The sequence below is a fragment of the Sus scrofa genome, chromosome 8, assembly GCF_000003025.6.
Source record: "Sus scrofa isolate TJ Tabasco breed Duroc chromosome 8, Sscrofa11.1, whole genome shotgun sequence".
NCBI classification, from domain to species: domain Eukaryota; kingdom Metazoa; phylum Chordata; class Mammalia; order Artiodactyla; family Suidae; genus Sus; species Sus scrofa.
In genome coordinates this window covers 23423862-23445663 of record NC_010450.4, presented here as the reverse complement: position 1 = coordinate 23445663, position 21802 = coordinate 23423862, and positions in this window count along the sequence as shown.

The window sequence follows — 21802 nt, the reverse complement described above, 5'->3', positions numbered from 1 at the left end:
TGGGAATGAGAAACATTTTTCTAAGTGTCACTAGGGTATCTGCGGTGCTACTTGAACTTCTACTCCTGTATTCCTGGCTTGATTCCTGATTTCTTGATGCCCATGAGTCCTGACTATCAGGAAAGCAGCACCATGTATTGGACATTGATCCAGAGCATATCCGGCCTTCCAGCAAACTTCCCCAGCCTTTCAAGATAGTACCTACCTAACTGCCATTGTAACTGATTTTTTCAAAAGGCCAGCTAACAGTGTTATCAAGCCAGCTGCTTCAGGATGGTGGGAAAGGTACAGTAAAACACCTTTACACTTACCCAGTGCCAAGGGAGGACTCAAGCTATGAGGGAGAATAACAAAGATCATCACACCTCGAACTACCAGGATTAGAAGTCCAAACACTCTGCCCATGGGATCTTGTTATCAAAGTTGCCAAGGGAAACAAAACACAGCCAGCCCCTGGATGGAACGAGGGCTTTACTCCAGAAAGAAGAGACCAAGTAAGATCAGCTTCATGAGTGGGCAAGTTCCATCTTATCTCCTCACCCCTCTTCTACAAGTAGCCATTTCCTAGATGCACCCCTTTCATGCTCCAGTAGAAGGACTCTGAAGCCTCCCGTGTGGAGTCAGGAATACTAAAAGGTACTGCCTGAGGGCCATCGATGTACATGCCTAAGTAGAACAAAGCAAATCTTATTGACACAGAAACAGAGAAATCCATTCCCACACAAGTTGATAAGCCTGGGACAGGCTGTGTGCGCTCCTCATCTCTTGATAAGGAAGTGTTCCAGGCCAGAGGCCTATTCTTATGTGGCCAAGTGGGGGTAGAAAGACCGCACACATGAGACTACCTTTCCAAAAGGGAACATGATAAAAAAAGTGATTTTCATGATCATGAACCCATTGCTACACTTTTGCTACAAAGTGAATCCCTTGATTAGAAGCAGTGCTGGAATAACATGATAGTGGATTAGGCATTCTATAAATTGATGGATGGTAGTAGTGGCAGAAGCACTGCACTCAGGAAAGAGAAATCTGTATCTACAGTAAGTATCTATTGAGATAAGAACAAGACACTGTTCCTTTCCTGAGGGAAGTAGTCCAATGCAATCAACCTGGCCCCAGGTAGCTTGCTGATCACTTTCAGGAAGTGTTGGACTTTGCTGATGGCAGATAGGGCATGCAGCCGTGACTAGAGCCAGATGAGCATTGGAGAGTGGGAATCCATGTTGCTGAGTCCATGCGTTAACTTCATCCTTCTTACCATGGCCACTCTGCTCTTGAGCCCACTGAGCAACAACAGGGTGGCTGGGGAAACAGGCTGACGGGTATCACAGAGAAGATGACTGGGTCATCTTATCAACTGGATTATTAAGTCCTCCTCTGTTGAAGTCATCCTTTAGTGAAAAGATACATAGGTCCTACATACCTTTAGGTCTTTGCCTTTTCAGAGAGGCCTATCCATATACCTTTTCCTCAAATTTTCTTATCGCCAATTTGCAAGTCATATTCTTCTATGTCTGTGACCATCTAGCCTCACCACTGGCCATAGCCCATGAATCTTTATAATCAGACTTCTGGCCATTTATCCTTCCATGACAAGGGAACAACATTTGCACTGCTTAAAGCTCTGATCACTAGTAAGACTTACCATGTCATTCAGGAATGTCCCATAAGAGGGTATAGTGCTATAGCTATTTACTTTTAGGTGGTGCCAGTATATTTGCAGAATCACGTGTAAGCCAGACTCCTGTGTTATCTTCCTCTGTCAACTGATTGAAGCAAACTCCTTAATGGGTCAGAGGTGAAAATGGAGAGAGAAGGCAGTGTAGCAGGAGCAGGGACCATGAACGTTTGGACCATTTCTTCATGTAACTAACCTGCGCCTTCAGGGCCTGCTTGAGCACTCCATTTGATAATGGAGTGTTGCTCTGCACGTCCAACTTTAGGAGACCCAGCTCAGGGTGGGCAGCTCAGGTCATATTAGGATATTGTTTCTTCTCAATTAACACCTTCACTTTAATAGCAGACATTGTGAGAAGCTGGAAATTCAGTTTGAATTATAATTTGGCCAGTTACAGGATAATATTTTTTGTTTAATTTTCAGCAATCTCAGCATTATAACTACAGGAGATAAGGGTCTGCTGGAGGTCACATACAGAAACTTTCAGGTCATGCATATGGCACTTGAGCTGGGAATTTGAATCTCTGAGGTCATCCTTATTTCTCCCACTTTATCCACCTACAGTAAGAATAATGAACCATTCTCATTATATATCTTAGCTTGCTAAAAATGTTTAGAAGCATCAATATAGTCACTGCAATTCTTGCTTCATCTAAGTGGTTGATAAGCAGTATCCAGTGGTGATAATTTGCATATCTCTAGCACCAGATCACATGGACTATTGGTACTCTCTTTACTATTGCAAATGGATTTATTAGCATCTTGACAGTTAATCAGATTAGAGATCAAATTCCAGAAACCTCAGAACCAATTCAGAAAACTTATTCTTAAATCCTGTTCCTCTAGAACCACTCTACGTACCAAAATCTATATTATGTTAGTCTGGAGTCACTGTCATGGCTCAGCGGTTAACAAACCTGACTAGTATCCATGAGGACCCAGGTTTGATCCCTGGCCTCTGTCAGTGGGTTAAGGATCTGGTATTGCCGTGAGCTGTGGTATAGGTCACAGACATGGCTTGGGTCCTCTCATTGCTGTGGTTGCTGCCTAGGCCAGCAGCTAAAGCTCCAATTTGACCCCTAGCCTGAGAATCTCCATATACTGTGAGTGTGGCCCTAAAAAGACAAAAGGACAAAAAAAAAAAAAAAAAAAGTAAAAAGAAATATATTACATTAGTCTCCAGAAAACTAGAAAATATTAAATATAGGATATATGTATATAGATATACACATGCATCTCACATATTTGTAAAAGAGAGAGAAATTATAAAGAATTGGCTCAAGTGATTATAGAGGCTGAGAAGTCCCAAGATTTGTGGTTGGCAGTCTCAACACTCAATAAGAGAACATTTCAGCCAGAGTCCAAAGACCAGAAAAAAAAAAAAACAATGACCCAATTTAAGTTGTAAGACAGAAGTTCCTTATTTCTCAGTCTTTTTGTTCTGTTCACGTCTTCAACTGTTTAGATGAGGGCTGCCCACATTAGGAGGGCCATCTGTTTTACTCAGTCTGCTGATTCAAATGTGAATCTCATCGAGAAACAGCCTCACTGACACAGTATGTTTGACCAAATATCTGGACACTGTATGGTCCAATAAACTGACACATAAAAATTAACTATCACAGCATGTTAACATACATACATCATAAAATTAAAGCAGCCTGGAGTGCTTGCCAATGTGCAGGGTGCACAAACATTTCCTGGTCATCCTTGATAAGATCCACTGCAATAAATGTTCAGTTCAATAACTGGTCATGGGAATTAGGGGTGAAGACTGAAAAAAATACATGAGGTTTTAGTCATACCTAATTAATTGGAGTCTTAATAAATTATTTAATACAGATGCCCAGGATAGTCACTCAAACCTTGAGTAGTCTTTGTAGGAGTAAGACATAAACCCTTGCTGTTTTATGTTCCTGAGGTTTACAGAGTGTATGTTTCAATGGCAAAATGTAGCCCACTTTGATGGATATAGTCTCTTGATCTATAAAATGTGGGATTTTAACTAGATATCGCTAAAGTCACTTATAGAAATTACTTACATTCTATGACTTTAGGTTTCCCAATTTCAAACAGGAAAACTCAACCACATGAAAGCAGAACAACTGTACCAAGGTCGTTCAGTCCGTTAAATGAAATTCTGCAGCCGGAAGTGTGGTTTTTAAAAATCATCTATCCAGTAATCTGTTTCCATTACATTACCTCATGCTCTTCTAAGCTCAGCAGTTGTTCAAAGGAAGCATTAAAATATATAGCTTATTTGGGAGTGATTTTTATCTTGGAATCAATTGCTTGTTATAGCAAAGTTTGGAATGTATTATTTGAAAATGCAAGAGTAACTCATCAGTAGTCAGGTTCACACATAAAATTCAACTTAAACTCATGTTATTTACCTAGTTTGTACTTAGACACCAGCAAGGAACTATGGACATGCAGAAGTATATGATGTGACCCAAGTAACTTCATTAATTTACCTCAACCAGCCTGGGATATAATCATACATAAATCACACAATTAATTTGTTTAGTATGAATGTACCAACGCCTTGATTTCTCATGGCGAACTAGACTCCTCTAGGGTAGGGCTAACGATGATGTAAAATTATCAGACATTTCTGAAAGCTAGCAAGTCAGCGTCTACCCTCCAATAAGTGCAACTGCTTTCAAATTTGTCACATTGAGAAGTTGTGCAATTACTCCTATAACATTGCAAGTGCTCTGAACATTCTTGGATTTCCTCTTCAGAGTGCTTAAGGCATTTCTGTGACTATTCCTTTCATCTTTGAAAGTGCTACTGATTACTAGAAATGGTCATTCAGAGCTTTTTTATGTGAATTAAATATGTGATAGATGTTGACAATATTATATTTATTCAAACAATAAGTTGAATTTATTTTGAGTCTACTGTGCTCTGTAAAAGTAGCTTTGAAGGCAATTATAAAAAATGTGTCCCTTGGAAATGTCAAATTATATCAGAATCATTGGATTTAGCTGATACACATATTCCCTAACAGACTACACTACGCCAATCAGCCCATGATTGATTTAAGTGTATATATGCATTAGGAGTGGATATGATGTATACGTTATGTGCATGGATGTGTACATATTTGAGAAGGAGGAGTGAGACATTATTTTATGTTTTGTAAAAGCTGTTATCTCTATTTTTGAAGCATTTTGATCTAACTTGAGGAGCCAAAACATAAATATATGCAAAGCAACATATAAGGAAGCCTGAGCCACTGTACTGCAGGCACTGAACCAGTGTGATGTGACATGTGAAACAAGGAGGTTTCTGTATCTGGAGATTTTGAAGAAAATGATAGATGGATATTTATGGAATTTTTTTGGCTGTAGTATTGCCTGGAGGTAAAAACAAAAATGAACAAGATTAATAAAGTTATTTCTACATCTCTAAAACACTTTGAATGGGGCAAAATGAAAGATACTATTATGAACTTGCCTTGGAGGATGAGTGAAAGGAAAAACAGAGCTACTCTGTCTGGTCCTTAGTTGTGCTCTTTCTTCAAGAGTCAGTGTACTGCAGAAGGAATAGAGGAGGTACCCCCAAGAAAGTAATTATAAGGATTTAAATGAGATCATCTATATATAAAATGTCCAGCACAGAGATCAACACATGAGTTGTGTTCTATAAATATTAGTTTTCTTCCCTCTGACCGTTTCACACTTTTGATGATTATTTGCATATCTATGGATATAAGATAAAAATGAAATTTAGCATTGATGTGCAGTATAATGAGGAAATAAATGGAGAAGAGATATGATCTAATCAAAATGAGTTAGTCATAATCCCTTGTCTTTGAAAAATAATAATATAGTAAAGTCATATTTACAGCAAGCTCTTAACTTTTCATATCTATGATTTTCTTTTATCCCTTGAATATCCTAAGACTTTGGTCAGACAGGTTATTATCATCCTTCACTTGATGAGAAAATTAGTGGCGATGACTTGCTTAAGTCATAACTATTTTGTATCAGACTCTAAATAAAACAGAGGTCTCATGATTGGTAGACTACTTCTAAGAAGACACCCAATTATTCTGGCTTCTTGGTATTCATATAATCGCATCCTCTTGGGTGGGCTGGACCTAGTGACTCACTTCTAATAAACAGATTATGGTGAAAGTAAAAGCATCATTTCCAACATTAGGGAAACAACTGTGGCTTCCACTGGACTGCTGCTTGCTCTCTTCTTCGCTGTCTCTGAGGAAACCTGCTGCCATGTTGTAACTCCATAGAGAGGCCCAAATGGACAGGAACTATTATCTCTGGCCAATATTCAGCAAGAAACTTAAGCCCTCCAAGAGTCACATGGATTACTTTGGATCTTCTGAGGCCTACCAAACACCTGTGAGTGAGCTTAGAAGAGGATTCTCCCCAGTCAAATTTTCAGTTGAGACCATAGACCAAGCAGACACCTTGACTGCATTGTTGTGACAGATCCTGAACCAGAGGCACCAGCTAAGTCTCCAAATGTCCCGACTCAGAGCAGCTGTGAGATAATATATTTTGATGTTCTAAACGACTAGGTTTTGGGGTATCATGTTATTCAGAAATAGATATCTAATATAATGCTTTTCAACTCTCTGCATTTCAAACATCTAGTCTATATAGCAGATTTTAGTTATTAACTAACTGTTGAAGAGTCTTCTGATACTTAACTCTGTGACTTGGCCAAGTTGTACAAACTCTGTGACTTATATTTCTTTTCAATAAAATGGAAGTAATAAAAAGTAGAAACTACTATGAGAAGAACAAAAAATAAAATCTGTGTCAAATGTTTAGAAACATGCTTGCCCAGATATAGTGCTCAATACATGCTATTATTATTGTTCCTTCATTAAAGTAAGAGGCACAACTGATATCCCCAATAAATGGAGATAGAAAACTAAGCAAGGATTCAAAAATTCAACTGTAAATATGAACCAAAGTTATTAACAATGTACACCAACAGAAGAATAAATAAACAGGGTAATGTGGCAAATAAAAGGACCAATCATGAACTAGAAGTTTTAAGCCAGGGAGGTTATGGCATATTTTGTGTTGATTTCTTTTTAAGAAGATGTATTTTTGTATTTAATTGTGTTATTTGATAGCCTTCTCAATTCAGACATCTCTTTGTATGAAAGTTTACAGGTGATCTGTTATCTAATCTACAGATGGTAATATTTTTATAAAGATCTTCTGTTAAACTCGTTATACCTGGATATACATAAATGTGTATGTATTTGTGAATATATTTAAGTATAAGTAGAGAAATGTGAAAAGTATTGAATAGCATATATTTAGAGGAAATTTTGTCTAGATGTAGCTTGATTTATGCTATCCTATTTAAAGAACAGAGTGAAAACAGTTAATGTTATGCTTGGACATCATCTGAAAGACATTACCAAGAACAGAAATAACCCTTAGTCATAAATGCAAGACTCTAAAAAGGACAAACGGAGTGCTGGGAGTGAAAGATTGAGACAGAAGATGGGACTTAAGAAGAATAACTGGATTTATAAACTAAATCACATATAAAAAATTAGAGGAACACTAAACACTACCATCACTGTTTTCATTTTTAGAGGATTTTTAAACAGAGAATATACGTAATAAAGACTCTGTAAACATATAAATTAAAATGTGAGGAGTTACAAGACAATAAGCAAAAAGCATTTACTAAAATAGCTTTTCAGCATATCCTATCTATCCTATCTTGCATCAGACCTCATGATTCCAGCACAATAGGTACATTTTAAAGATCTGTAAGAATAACATGTTTTTTTATTAAGGGAAAAACTCCTAGGGATTTTTCTTGGAAAAGCTGAAAATAAAAATTACTTCTTTCAAATTTGTTAAGTAACACTGTATTTAATATTTGTAATAGATGATATTTATGATAAAGAAAAGGTACTTTTTTACGTGTAGTTCTAAAATCATTTTACAATAAAGACTGTTCTAAACCTTAACATTATAATGACACAATATGGTTAATACTCCAAATATTCAAAAGCATATTTTATAGATTGTTCCTTGTAGACATTATTTGTGTGTGTGTGTGTGTGTTGCTTCGATAAATAATAACCCAACTGACAGTGCAGTGAAGTTTCATACAAATTCATTCTAAGCCTAGTCCTTATTTCTTTTCCTGCCATTGTCATTTTTAAGTAAAAGAGACAGAATAATATTTCATAATCATTAAATATCATCATTAAACATCATCTAGGGATGAAATTATCTAATGGGATTGAGATTTATGACCATCTACCAAATTAGCTTCAGTGATGGTCCACTTTGATGGAAACCTCCTGACTGATTTTAAAACTGAATGTTCATGTGTTTCCTTTCTAGGAGGAAGCTTGATTAGAATTTGATGCCTCTGACACCATGAGTGTCTTTCTTCAAGGACAGCGAAAATGCAGAATGGCACTTGCCAAAGAAAGCAGCAGTGTTGTTTGACAAGTCAGAGCAGAGTAGAGATGAAAGACTTCAGAGGTGCTCAGGTGCCTGGAGCTGATAAAGCAAATCTACAGTGGACAAGTGAGGCTGCGAGATGTTCTCCTTTCCTCACCCAACAGTCCAAACTGACTTCAAAGTGCATGACCTTGTGCTGGGCATTTCTGATTTTATTTCTCTTCTCTTTCAGACTTCCCCTGTGATAGTTCTCCTATCCTTTTCTCTTGTTCTCTTTTCCTTACTCTCCTCTTTTTTATTCTCTTCCACATCTTTAAAATATATATATTGGATTTTAAAAATTATAAATGTAATACCTGCTCTTTGTAACAAGTCAAACAATACAAATGCACACAGTGAAAAGTAAATGATGTCCCCTTCCATTTCTAGAGCCATCCTCTGAGGTAACAGATACTAACATACTGGTGATGTACTTTCCTCATTTTACTCTAATTTCATAAAAACTTGTATATATAATAAGTATATCTTCTATTTTTGTCCTTTAATAAAAACTATACCAAACACTTTGCTGTAATAATTTATTTTTTGCTTACAAATGAAACTTTCTACAAGTCTATATGAGCAGTATAATTTTCCATAGCTATGTAATAGTCTATAGCCAGATGTATTACATTTTATTCAGTTATTCCCCATACAGAAAGCATTCAATAATTGGCAGAATTTTATCACCCCCAAAAATGCTTACTTCCACACTACCATATAGCTGGTGCTTTTACTTTACAGGATAGGTTCCAAAAGTGAGAGTGGCTAAAACATATTCACAATTGAATTTTAATAGATATGCCAGATTAACTTTCAGAAAGATTTAAACAATTCACTTCCTCCATGAGAGTTTAAGAGTTCACATTTTCTACATTTGGTTTATATATTCTTTTATTTATTTTATTATTATTTTTGTCTTTCTACTTTTATAGGGCTGCACCCACAGCAGGTGGAGGTTCCCAGGCTAGGGGTCAAATCAGAGCTGTAGCTGCCAGCCTATGCCAGAGCCACAGCAACTCAGGATCCAGCCGCGTCTGCAACCTACACCACAGCTCACAGCAATGCTGGATCCTTCAGCCACTGAGCGAGGCCAGGGATCAAACCCGCAACCTCATGGTTCCTAGTCGGATTCATTAACCACTGAGCCATGATGGGAACTCCAGGTTTATATATTCTTAATATCTTTAATTGTTTGCCAGTCTATTATATGAATATTTCACTTTAAAAACTGAAATATTTCCTCATCATGACATCATCGAATTTTTCCTTCTTTGAATTTTCTGCAGGTATTTTTCTCAAGTTTTTATTTTATTTTATTTATTTTTTGTCTTTTGTCTTTTTAGGGCCACACCCATGGCATATGGAAGTTCCCAGGCTAGGCGTTGAATTGTAGCTCCCCGGCCTATGCCAGAACCACAGCAATGTGGGATCCAAGCCGCATCTGCAACCTACGCCCAGCTCAGGGCAAAGCCGGATCCTTAACCCACTGAGTGATGCTTGAGATTGAACCCACAACCTCATGGTTAATAGTTGGGTTTCTTAACCACTGAGTCATGATGGGAACTCCTCAAGTTTTTATTTTTAATATTTGTACTTTGTTTGTGATTCTAGGATTTCTTTGCATATTAAGAATAAAATAATCAATTTTCATAAGATAAGGAAGTGTAGTGGATCATATTTTTCCCAGAAATACTGTCTTTTGAATTTATTCTACTCTTTGTTAGATTAATATGTTATCTCATAAAATCTCAACATATTTATTATTAAAGTATAGTTGATGTAAAGTGTTTTGCCAAGTTCTGTTGTACAACAAAGACACCCAATCACACACCTTTCCCTGTACTGTACAGTAGGGCCCTATTGCTCATCCATTCCAAATATAACAGTTTGCATCCAAACCCCCCCCAAATGCCCATTCATCCCATGCCCTTCCCTTCCCCCCTTGGGAACTCCAAGTGTGCTCTTCTTGGCCGTGATCTGTTTTGTTTGTTTGTTTGTTGGTTTATTTTTAGATAGGATCATCTGTTCCTTATTTTATTTTACTTATTTTTTGCTTTTTAGGGCCTCACCCACGGCATATGGAAGTTCCCAGGCTAGGGGTTGTATCAGAGCTACAGCTGCCAGCCTACACCATAGTCACGGCAACACAGGATCCAAGACATGTCTGCCACCTACACAGCAGCTCACCACAATGCCAGACCCCCGACACACTGAGCAAGGCTAGTGATTGAACCGCATCCTCATGGATTCTAGTCGCAAATATATGTAAATTATATAACACAATTCTAAATGACTAATACTCAAAGAAGAAATCACCAGAGAAATCAGAAAGTAATTTGAAATAAACAAAAATGAAATACAACCTAATAAAACTTAGAAAACGCAATGGAAGCTGTATTTCGAGGGAAATTTACACCTGCAAATACATTAAAAAGAAGTATCTCAAATCATAACCTAAGCTTCCATCATATCCATTAGAAAAAGAAGAGAAAATTAAATTTGAGGGAAGAAAATAATACAGATTAGAGTGAAAATGAAGAAAACAGAGAATCAAAAGACAGCAGAGAAAATCAATGAAAAGTTGTTTCTCTGAAAATATCCACAAAATGACAAATATTTAGATAGACTAAAAAAACAATGACTCAAATTACTAAATCAGGAATTAAAGAGGGACACCCTTGTCAACCTTATAGGAATAAAAAAGCAATATTAGGGAATATTATAAAGTCTGTATGTCAACAAATGATATAGCGTAGATGAAATGGACAAATTCCTAGAAAGACAAAATACCAAATAAATTCATAAATAAATAGAAAATGTGAATACAACTATAAAAAGGAGATTAAATTAGAAATTTAAAAAACTTCCCATGAAAAACTCCCAAGTCCAAATGGTTTTTCATTCGTAAACCTACCAAAATCTAAAAAACAACTAATGTGACTCATTCACTAACTTCCATAAATAAAGGATGAAATACTTCCAAAATTATTATATGAGATCACATATTATTCTGATACCAAAACCAGACAAAGACATCATAAAACAAAATTACTAACCAATATTTAATGAATACATATATAAAATTCCTGAACAAAATGCTAGCAAGTTAAATTTGTTGACATATCAAAAGAATTATACCCTATAAGGAAGTGAGATTTATCCCAAGAATGCAAGATTATTTAACATCTGAAAATCAATTGATGTGACACATCGTATTAACAGAATAAAGGAAAAGACATACATCATAATTTCCATGGAAACAGGAAAAGCATTTGACAAGTTCAAACAGTGTTTTATGATTACAACACAATAAATTTGGAATGAAAAGGAATTTTCTCAACCAGATAAACTATTAACACACAGACAGACAGACAGACACTCTCCTCTCTCTCTCTCTCACACACACACACACACACACACACACACACACACACTCACTCTGCTAGCATCATACTGATGAAAGTCTATATACTTTCTCCCAAGACCAGGTATAAGGCAAAGCTGTCTTTCACCATTTCTATTTAACACTGTGCTGTATGTTTGAGCAAGGGCAATCAGGCAAGAAAAAAAAATAAAAAATGCATCCAGGTAGGAAAGGAAAAAGGAAAACAATTTTTATTGCCAATAACATGATCTTAAATACAGAAAATCCTTAAGAATGCCCACAAAAACCTTTTAGAAATAATAAAGGAGTTCTGAAAAGTTGAGGAATGTAGCATAATTATACAAAATAATTTGCATTCTGTATACTAGAAATAAAAAATCGTAATATGAAATTAAGAAAATAATTTCTTATAAAATATCATCAAAAATAAAATGCTTAGGGAAAAGTTTAACAAAAAATAAATAAAACATGCGTAACATGTTTGGAAAACTGCAAAACATTGTTGAAAGAAATAAAAGAACTAAGTAAATGGAAAGACATTCCATGCTCCTGTATTAAAAGTCTTAGTATTAAGATGACAATAGTCCCCCAAATGATCTACATATTCATTGCATCCTTATCAAAATTTGTTTCCTTTCCTACAGAAATCGGAAAGCCATTCCTAAAATTCAAATGAAATGAATAGTCAATATAATCTGGAGGACCCACACTTCCTAAGGAGATTTCAAAACTTACTGTAGTCACAGTGATTAGGAGAGTGTGGTCCTGGCATAAGCACAGACATATGGATCCACGGAACAGAACTGAGGGTCCAAAAATAAACTCTTATTTTTATGGTGAAATGATTTTTGACAGAGGCTATGACAATTCAATATGGTAAAGATTAATCTTTTCAATGAATGGGAGTGGAACAACTGGATATCCATACGTAAGAGAAGAAAGTTGGACCCGTTCCTTAAATCGTATACAAAAATACCTCAAAATGGTTCAGAGACCTAAATATCAGAGCTAAAAGTATAAAACTCTTACAAAGGAGTTCCCATTGTGGCTCAGAGGTTATGAACCTGACTAGTATCCATGAGTATGGGAGTTGGCTCTCTGGTTCGCTCAGTAGGTTAAAGGATCCAGCGTGGCCGTGAGCTGTGGTATAGGTAGCAGATGTGGCTCTGATCCTATGTTGCTGTGACTGTGGCACAGGTCCGTGGCTACAGCTTCAGTTCAATCCCTAGCCTGGGAATTTCCACATGCTGCAGGCATGGCTAAAAAGACAAACAATAACAACAACAACAAAAAAAACTCCAAACAAAAAACAAAACAAAACAAAAAACCCTCTTATAAGAAAATATGAATATATCTTTGTGATCTTGGGACAAGAACAGAATAAATAAAGACATTGAATTTTGTCAAAAACATTTCTGTGCTACATACAATACCATCTAAAAAAGGGAAAAGAGAACACACATAAGGGATAAAATATTTTCAAATTATATTTCTGATAAAGAATTTGTATTCAAAAAATATTAAAAAAATATACAATAAATTTAAAAAAATAACTGAATGTAAAATTGGTCACAGTATCTGAACAGACATTTCTTCAAAGAAGATATACAAATGTCCAATCAGCAAATGAAAAGACACTCAACATTATTTTCCAGCAAGGAAATGCAAATGAAAAACACACCAGATACTATTTCTCATCCAATGGGAGACTATAACACAAAAACACAGGTAATAGGTATTGACAAGAAACCTTCATACATGGCTTATTAAAACATAAAAAAGATATAAACCTTTTGGAAAATACTTTGGTAGTTTTTTGTTTGTTTGTTTTTCTGCTACATCCACAGCATGTGAACTTCCTGGGCCAGGGATTGAACCTGAGTCACAGCAGTGACAATGCTGGATTCTTACACCATTTAGCCACCAGGGAACTCCCAAGAAACCTCAATTTTAAATCAGCTCCAGAGCTTTGATAATTACATGGGACCAGAAATTCGAATTATTGAATCGATACTATGTTTTGTAACTGAAAGTCACTGTAGAATTTGTTGGGGTGACCAGAAAAGTGAAAGACTGTCTAAATTTTCACACAGGAGCAAAATTTCACATAGGAGCAAACCTACTGTGTTTGGAAGGCAATGGGATACACAATTCAAATTATTTGTAATTACATTCCACCAGCCATGCTTCTTTAAATTCTAAAATGAGAATAATAATGGGAGCCAACCCCTTCTTAATTGTCTAGCAAATAATGAGTACTTTTAATAAATGTTATTACTATCACTTGCTTTTATCATTGTTAACATATCTTCTACAACAATAGTGCCAAACAAAATTTCTCCTGTAGATAGGAATGTTCTCTATACTGTCCAATTAGGTTAACCACTAGCTGCAAGTGGTTGAACACGTGAAATGTGGCTAGCAAAACCAAGGCACTTAATTTTTAATTTAATTTTAATTAATTTGAATGTAAATAGTTACATGTGGCTAGTGGCTGCATATTGGACAGCTCAGATTCTAGACTGCATATCAAAGAAAAATGACATGGGTCGGAAAGAAGATTGTAAATTAGTTCTAAATTCAGCCAATAAAGAAGACCTTTCCAAACCAAATTACTGTTTCATTAGCATAAGTGGTGATGCCAGAAAAACCTCAGATAAATCACAAGCAAGTGGAATTGTAATTTATACCTGGGTTAGGGTTGTGGGCAACAAGAATAACAAACATATACACATTGAACTTTGCCAAATACTAAAATATATTCAAACTAAGTATTGGACATCTAGTCTGGTTCATTAGCATTGATAATAAATTGCCTATGGGATTTAAACCAGTCACTTCCTAATGATGCAAATTGTTAAGCATAGTATCTTAAGAGAAGCTGCACCATCTTATTCTCTGTGAATCTTAAACAACAAAAAAAGGTATGTATCCATTTAATTAGAACACTTAAGCATAAACCTGTGAAAGGTTTGGTGCAGTTCCCCTGTAGTATTGAAGGAGGTTACAAACTGGTAAAGGGAAGGGCATTTATCTGCTTTTGGTAAACTTTCAGACCTACTCTTTTCTCTAGCTAAGAGGAAAGTTCACTTTAGTGAGAGAGGTAAAAAGCAAGCTCTGGAGTAAGAAGGCAGAGTCAATAGGACTTCACATTGAAGTCTACAGACTGGGAGAAAACACTAGAGCACACTTAACATTCTGCTCAAGTCTTGTGAGATGTAGGAGGGGAGAATCCTACCAAAAGTTATGTAATTCTGGATGTGCTCTAACTCAATCAATGTAGAGCCAAATAGCTATGTACTACAATATTTACTATTGCTGTCAGATTAAAGATTTTTGTCCACTATGGCATCTTCCACATAATGGATCTAAGAGCTTTGACTTTAATTTTTATAAGTAATATTTGAAATTGCTTGTGCTTCCCCCTCAACCCCCGTAAGCACCTCCCACACCTATCTTCACCCCATACACATACAGTTTCTTACATAGAGTTAGCAATGCAACCTCTGCTTGAGAATAAAGCAGCTATAAATAACTTATAATATTGTGGGAATATTCTAAAGATTGCCTTCTCATTGTGTCCAGCCTGAACTGAGTGGATACAGCAGATCACAGAAAGCAGGAGTTGTAAAATAAATGTGAGAACAGAATTGCTTAAGATGGTATATTTTTGTTACAAATACATGTATATGTTCATACAATATATCTCACATATTTGTAAAGTGCTTACTATATGTGTGGCACTTTATATGAATTGTTAATCATAAATATCTTTACGAAATAAGTTGTATTTTAGCCCCAACATACAAGGAAAGAAATCAAGGCTTGCAAGAGACTAAGTAATAGCATGCTCAAGGGGACATAATTAATTATTGATAGCAGTCCTGAGCCATTTGTTAAGCACAATGCAATGTGGTCTGATATAGAATAGAATTCTCCCTATCAATCAAGGTGAAAGGTGGTGCCATCATCTCCCTGGGGTTGTAATGACCTACTGATATATGAAAACAGCATGTAGCTCTCTGTAAATACAACTTGTATCAAACCTAAATGCTCTTCTCATCACCTCCTTTTTATAGTGCATATAGAAACAACTAAAAGAGAAGAGAGGAGCTTGCTAAAGTTGCAACTCTGTGAGGTCCTTAATGGAATCTTGCTCAAGGGAAACAAGGACAATCACTTAAGTCTTTCGAAACTCTAACTTTCTACGAGTTTTAAATCTTGAGATATATTTTCCCCTTAATATAGGTCCAGAAAATGTCTTATATACTCACTGGACCTGTATTCTTCAATATAGTAGTGTTTCAAAAGCTAGTTCTGTAGTATCTCTTTTATGAGGATGTGTTTGCATTTGGGTGTCTGTCAGGGTTTTTGTTATTGCTTTTGTTTTTCTGCAAACAACAGATTCTACCCTGGATAGATCAAGGAGACAAGTATATTAGATTTAAGTTTACAAGTATATCATGTTAAAATTTCCTAGAGGACTGGAGCCAAGCTAGGAAGTTATTCTGCCATGACTCATGCCAAGCCAGAGAAGGAGAAGCGTTGATAGGAGTGGACAGGAGTGAGGCAACTGGGGGTGGGGGACTTCTTTGGGCAAACAGCTGCTGCCACTGCTGCTATATACCCAGGATATGGGGACTGGTCACCCAGAGCACTGCCTTTGCAGGAGGTAGAGTCTGTGTGGCATATGTGGCACCTTCCTTGTGTTGTTCATTTCCCACATCTTCATGGGTGTTTCTGATTGTCAGAAGCTAAGTCATGTGTCTGCTCCCAGCTGCAGGAGAGGCTGACAATGTGCATTTTCTGACCTGTACTTTGGAAAGGTAAGGATTTGTAATGTGAGAAGATGGACCACGAGAAGGGAGATAGGTTCTAAGAGATGTGGTTCAGCCATGGTTGAGGACTATTCTCCACAGCTGAGAATAAAAATACTGACCTTGAATTCATCCTCCAGGCTGGAGTTTACTCTAAAAAGTGTCAATATTAATCAAACAATAATAAAAATGGAAAACTTTCATAGACACATTAAATGAACTTTAATTTGAAAGAGAAGATGGCCAAAGTGTAAACTTTTCTCTATGACACAAAACTTTTTAATATAAATTCCAATATTATGAACATGATTACATAGTATGAAGGAACTGGCTACTCATTATCTGAATCCTTGAAGTTACCAGTCATAAAAGAACTGATCACTCATAAATCTGATTTCATTTAGTGGACATTCTTCTATTTCTAATTATCATAGAGGTATGAAATATCCTGGAATCAGATATATCTAGGTTCAAATCCTAGCTGAAGAACTTTGGGTGTTTTAATAACATTTTTGATGGTTATGTGAGATGATGAATGTGAAACATGGTCCACAGAGCCTGGTGCATTGTAAATACTTGATGATTGAGAGCTGGTATTGTTATGCCTGCTTTCTTCCCCTTGATTTTTCTTTGTAAATCTGTCTATTGTTACTTTTTACTGATCAAGCTCGCCTTTCACTCTTTTAGAGATCTTCCACTTTGCTGCTTCTACTCTGAGATTTTTTAATTAAGAACATTAGGTTAATAGCTCTTTAGTTTATTGATTACTCAATCCCAGGGTCTGCATCTGCCTTGTGTATCTTTGTGGGGGTTGCTCTAAAGGCACTACACCTCCACCCAATTAGCCTCTATTGTTCTTGACTTCTTGATTTCTCATCACCTCTGTCTGGAGTTTCCCAAAGGTCTCGCCTGCCTTGCAATACTTTGGAGGTAGATTCTAATGTATAATTAAACATCTTATTGGGCAAAGGTTAAAGAGAGAAGAAAAACAACAAAAAAAGTAAATTTCCTCTCTGCATTAGCATGTAAGAAGGGATTTGGAGCCAGAGAAATCCTTGATGCCAAGCCAATTCATTTATTACTTAAGGTCTTTAAGCAAGATGGCTAACTTCTCTGAAAGATTTTCCAAATCGGTAAAATGGGAATTTGATGGCTGACTTGCAGGGTTTCTGTGCAGATCAGAGAAGTACCAGTTTCTCAGGGAAGTGTCTAGCATGCAGCTGGTGTTCCATAAATGCTGGCTGTCCTTTTCATTGCAGGTGGGAGCAAGCCAACAGACAGCAGTAGACACCTGAGAAGTGGTTGCTGACTAGTATGAGGCAGGAAAGACGCCCTAGAGAAAATATTACCTACTTCTGCTCAAGGTCAGCCCTGCCAGCCTGCCAGGAGGCAAAGACCTTTAATTTCATAGTGTCATTTTCTCTTCCTAAAAGTACAGTCTGACATATATTTGCTTTTTAAATTGAAGTGAACTAAAATTAATCTCATTATGGGAATCTGATAGTCCTTAAGGTACTTGGAGACTCTGGAGTGTCACGAAACTAGGATCAAAAACCCTGGCAAAATGCCAGTGGGAAAAGCAAAGGCAGTTAAGTGGACGCCTGTGGGGCTAGGGGTGAGGGGGCAGGGGACACTTATGTATAATTTGACATGTTGTCAAAATATTGTGGCGCAAATGGACAGCTGAAGCCCGATTATTTGTGAGAAATCCTTGAAGACTGCCTTGTTTCTTAGCCAACAGTTTACATTTTTGCAAGTCATTTAAATATTATTTAAATTGTATTTAAATATTCAGTAAGGAGCCATTATTAAGCATTAATCTGCACACATACTTTGGACACCCACAGATCCTGGAGCTGTTTCTGGAGCTTCATGTGTTCTTGTTCAACATTAGAGGATAGGACATATAAATAGACTATAATTTGGACTTTCTGTGCTTTCTGGGTAGAAAAGTCTGTGCTTTTCCATGGGAGGAGGAATTGAGGGGCTGCCCTTAGGAATAAAATGGGCATTGAATCTCAGAAGACTCTATTTTTTCCCATGAGGTCCTCCAGCCCCAACATAATAGTTTCCCCTGGTTAGGTTCTCTACTGCCTCCCTGGTTTCCTGGCTTTTTAATTCTCCGTTGATGGTTTGCTAAATCTGACATCCTAAATCGCTGTACCTTAAATCTGTGAGTAACTAGGTCCTTCTTTTCAATGCTGACCATGAATGTTCTCTGTTGGTCTTATCTCTTTTGCCCATAATATTCTGTACTGCAAGTTTACCTGATGCCATTTTCATATTAGAAACAGAACAATTTACTATATGTATCCATCCCTTCTATTTGAAGACAAAATAGCATAATCATTAAGAGCATGGCTCCTGGGGTCATAGTCCTTAGATTAGCTTTTTTTTTTTTTTTTAGTGGTATGATCTAAGTCATCCTTTGCCTTAACTTGCTCGTCTGTAAAATCACTATCTTAATAACACCCATCTAAGAGACTGTCATAATTACATGGAGTAATTCATATAGAGCATTCATATGAATCCCTCTTACATTCAAGAGGGAATCTAATTTGGCCAGAGTAAATGGAGAATGAGGCAGAAAGATCAAGAGAGAATGATCTGTGCTGATTTTTCCTATTTGACAATTTGGCCCCTTTACAGTGACTGATTAGAGAGTACTCCACGTATGCTAGGCACCAGAGATAGTGCTTTAGAGCAAAGACTTGCATCTAGGTCTGATGCCACATGTATTAACTTCTAGGTTAATTACCTATGTACAGGGTAGATATGTAACTAGAGATTTAGAAGTTGGTTTACTACTGTATATCTACTGTACTTATTATTAGTTGCTCTGGTAGAGTATGTCCTGCCCCTCCATCTCCTAGAGCTCTCTAGTTATAGATTAATTGCCAGTATCAAGTCAGCATCTTTGACTTGATACTGTTTTGCTTGTCCAGAGCAGGGTAGAAATGCTGAGGAATTAATCAACCACCTGCCACCTCCTAGGAGTCTTTAATCCATAAGTTGGATTAGAATTAGTGTACTATTGCTCCTTGTGTGGATTGTATGGGTTAACCCGAAGCACGCCACCCTCACTGAGTCTCAAAATTCCTCTGTGGGATTAAATCCAGTTACCCACTGTGGTAACTGGATCGATAACACAAACTTTACTCCCTGTGCGTTCCCTTGTTTATCTTATCAACCCATTTCACTGCTGTTTTTTTCTGGGACCACCTTCCAAATAAACTATTTGAACTCAAATCCTTTGTTTTAAGGTTGGCATCTGGGGGTGGGGGGGGGAACCAAACTAAGACAGATGCCATGAGAATATTACATTGTGAAAAGTCTCTGAGTGTCAGGACCTGAACATGGTACATATTTGCACATTTTTTTGTTGTTGTTGTTCTTTTCATTCACTGATTGAGTTTTTGAAGTTAGTTGGTCAGTGTATTATTTCAGAGATTCACAAGGTCACCAGCAACAGTCTACCTACCAGGCTGGGTGAGAGAAGCAGAGCCCTGAGTTACAACCGCTGGCAAGAAAGGAAGCTTTCGGGTGGCCCCACTGGCTCTGGTTACAATGCCACAGGTGCAGGAAATGCAAAGTATTTTTTTTAAGGCATTTTTAAAAATAAAGGTCTTTCTGGAATTCTCTTTTGGCACAGTGGGTTAGGGATCTGGTGTTGTCACTGCAGGGGCTTGGGTTGCTTCTGTGGTATGGGTTTGATCCCTGGCCCTGGAACGTACATATGCCGTAGGCACGGCCAAAAAAATAAAAACAAATAAAGGTCTTTCTTCTCAGATCTGACTGAACTTGCTTCCTTCTTCACACATTATCACATTACTATGAGTGACATCATGAAGTGGTTCTCAACTAGGAATGATTTTGTCCCCTTGAGGACATTTGGCAATGTCTACAGATAGGTTTGACTGTTATATCTGGGAGGGGATTCTATTAACATCCAGTGAGTAGAGGCCAGGGATGCTGCTGTTAAAGGTCTCAAAATACACAAGACAGCTCCTCATAACAAAGAATCATTCAGCTCCAAATGTTAATAGTGCTGAAGCAGAGAAATCCTGAACAGGGAAAGAGAATTTGTCAACCTGACCTGTGATCTCTTTGAAGAAGAGTGGTACTTATTTGGTTTTGAAATAAGCACTATTCCACCAGGTAAGAGAATAATAATTTATAATAAAGCCGGTTAGTCTATTGCAACACTATCCCAGAGGACTTTCTCAATGACAAAAATCTATGTCTGCACTGGCCAATATGAGGGTCACTAAATCCGTGTAGCTACTGAAGATTTGAAATGTGATTGGTGAGACTGAAGAACTCAATTTTAATTCTTACTGACTTTTACTTAAAACTTAAATAGCCATAAGTGGCTGGTGACTACCATATTTGTCCTGTCTAGCGGTTGAGATATCAGAGGCTAGAGTCGGAGAGACTTGAGTTCAAACCCTGACTGTCATTGACTTAGTAGCTCTGTGACATTGAGCAAAATATTTAACCTTTCCAAACCTCTGTTTCCTCCTCTATACAACTACTGCAAGAATTAAAGGCAAAATATATATACATAGCACAGCATTTTCATACATACATATTCAATTAATTATTAAATAATCATATGCAAACTGTTAATATTCACTTGGTGGAGCTTCTTTTCACACCTCAACCTGCCTTAGCAATGGAAACTGGAGCAGGTTAAACAGCACACTGTCTTCCCAGAGCCCTGAATTCTCAATCTGATTTACATCTCTATCTACAGGTTTAATTCTGAGTCAGTGTGTGTATGTGTGTGTGTGTGTGTGTGTGTGTATGTATACGTGAATATACGTATGTAAATTTATCATCTATAACATTTTAACTGCAAATTTTCTATTCCTAATCCACCTACATAAAACACTCCCTTCTTTATTTTGACTTTATGTCTGAAACACACTGTCAGTTTGCATTCCTCTTAATTATGATTCGGTCTCCTCCCACCCTTCGAATCTGGCATGCATTTTGAGAACTTGGGCAAAAGTGTTTCCTTTTCCTCCTCCTGACACCTGCTCCTCATGGCACAAAATCATCTGTAAATGTTTTCACCCAACTGACCATGACATTTATGGAGAGCATTCTAGAAAGGCTGTTGGAATGTTTCATTTAAAGAGAGAAATTAAAATAAAACTTGGTCTAGAGTTTCTCAACTATGCTTAATGTTACTTGAGAAAAAAGGGTCACCATAATTAATTTGAAATATACCTACTTCATGTGGGTTTTATGTAGCTCATATAGTGCTCCTATTATTCAGAAAGCAAGGCGGACAAATAACTATTAAGAAGACACCATAAAAAAGTATTTAAGGAGTTCCCGTCGTGGCGCAGTGGTTAACGAATCCGACTAGGAACCATGAGGTTGCGGGTTCGGTCCCTGCCCTTGCTCAGTGGGTTAACGATCCGGCGTTGCCGTGAGCTGTGGTGTAGGTTGC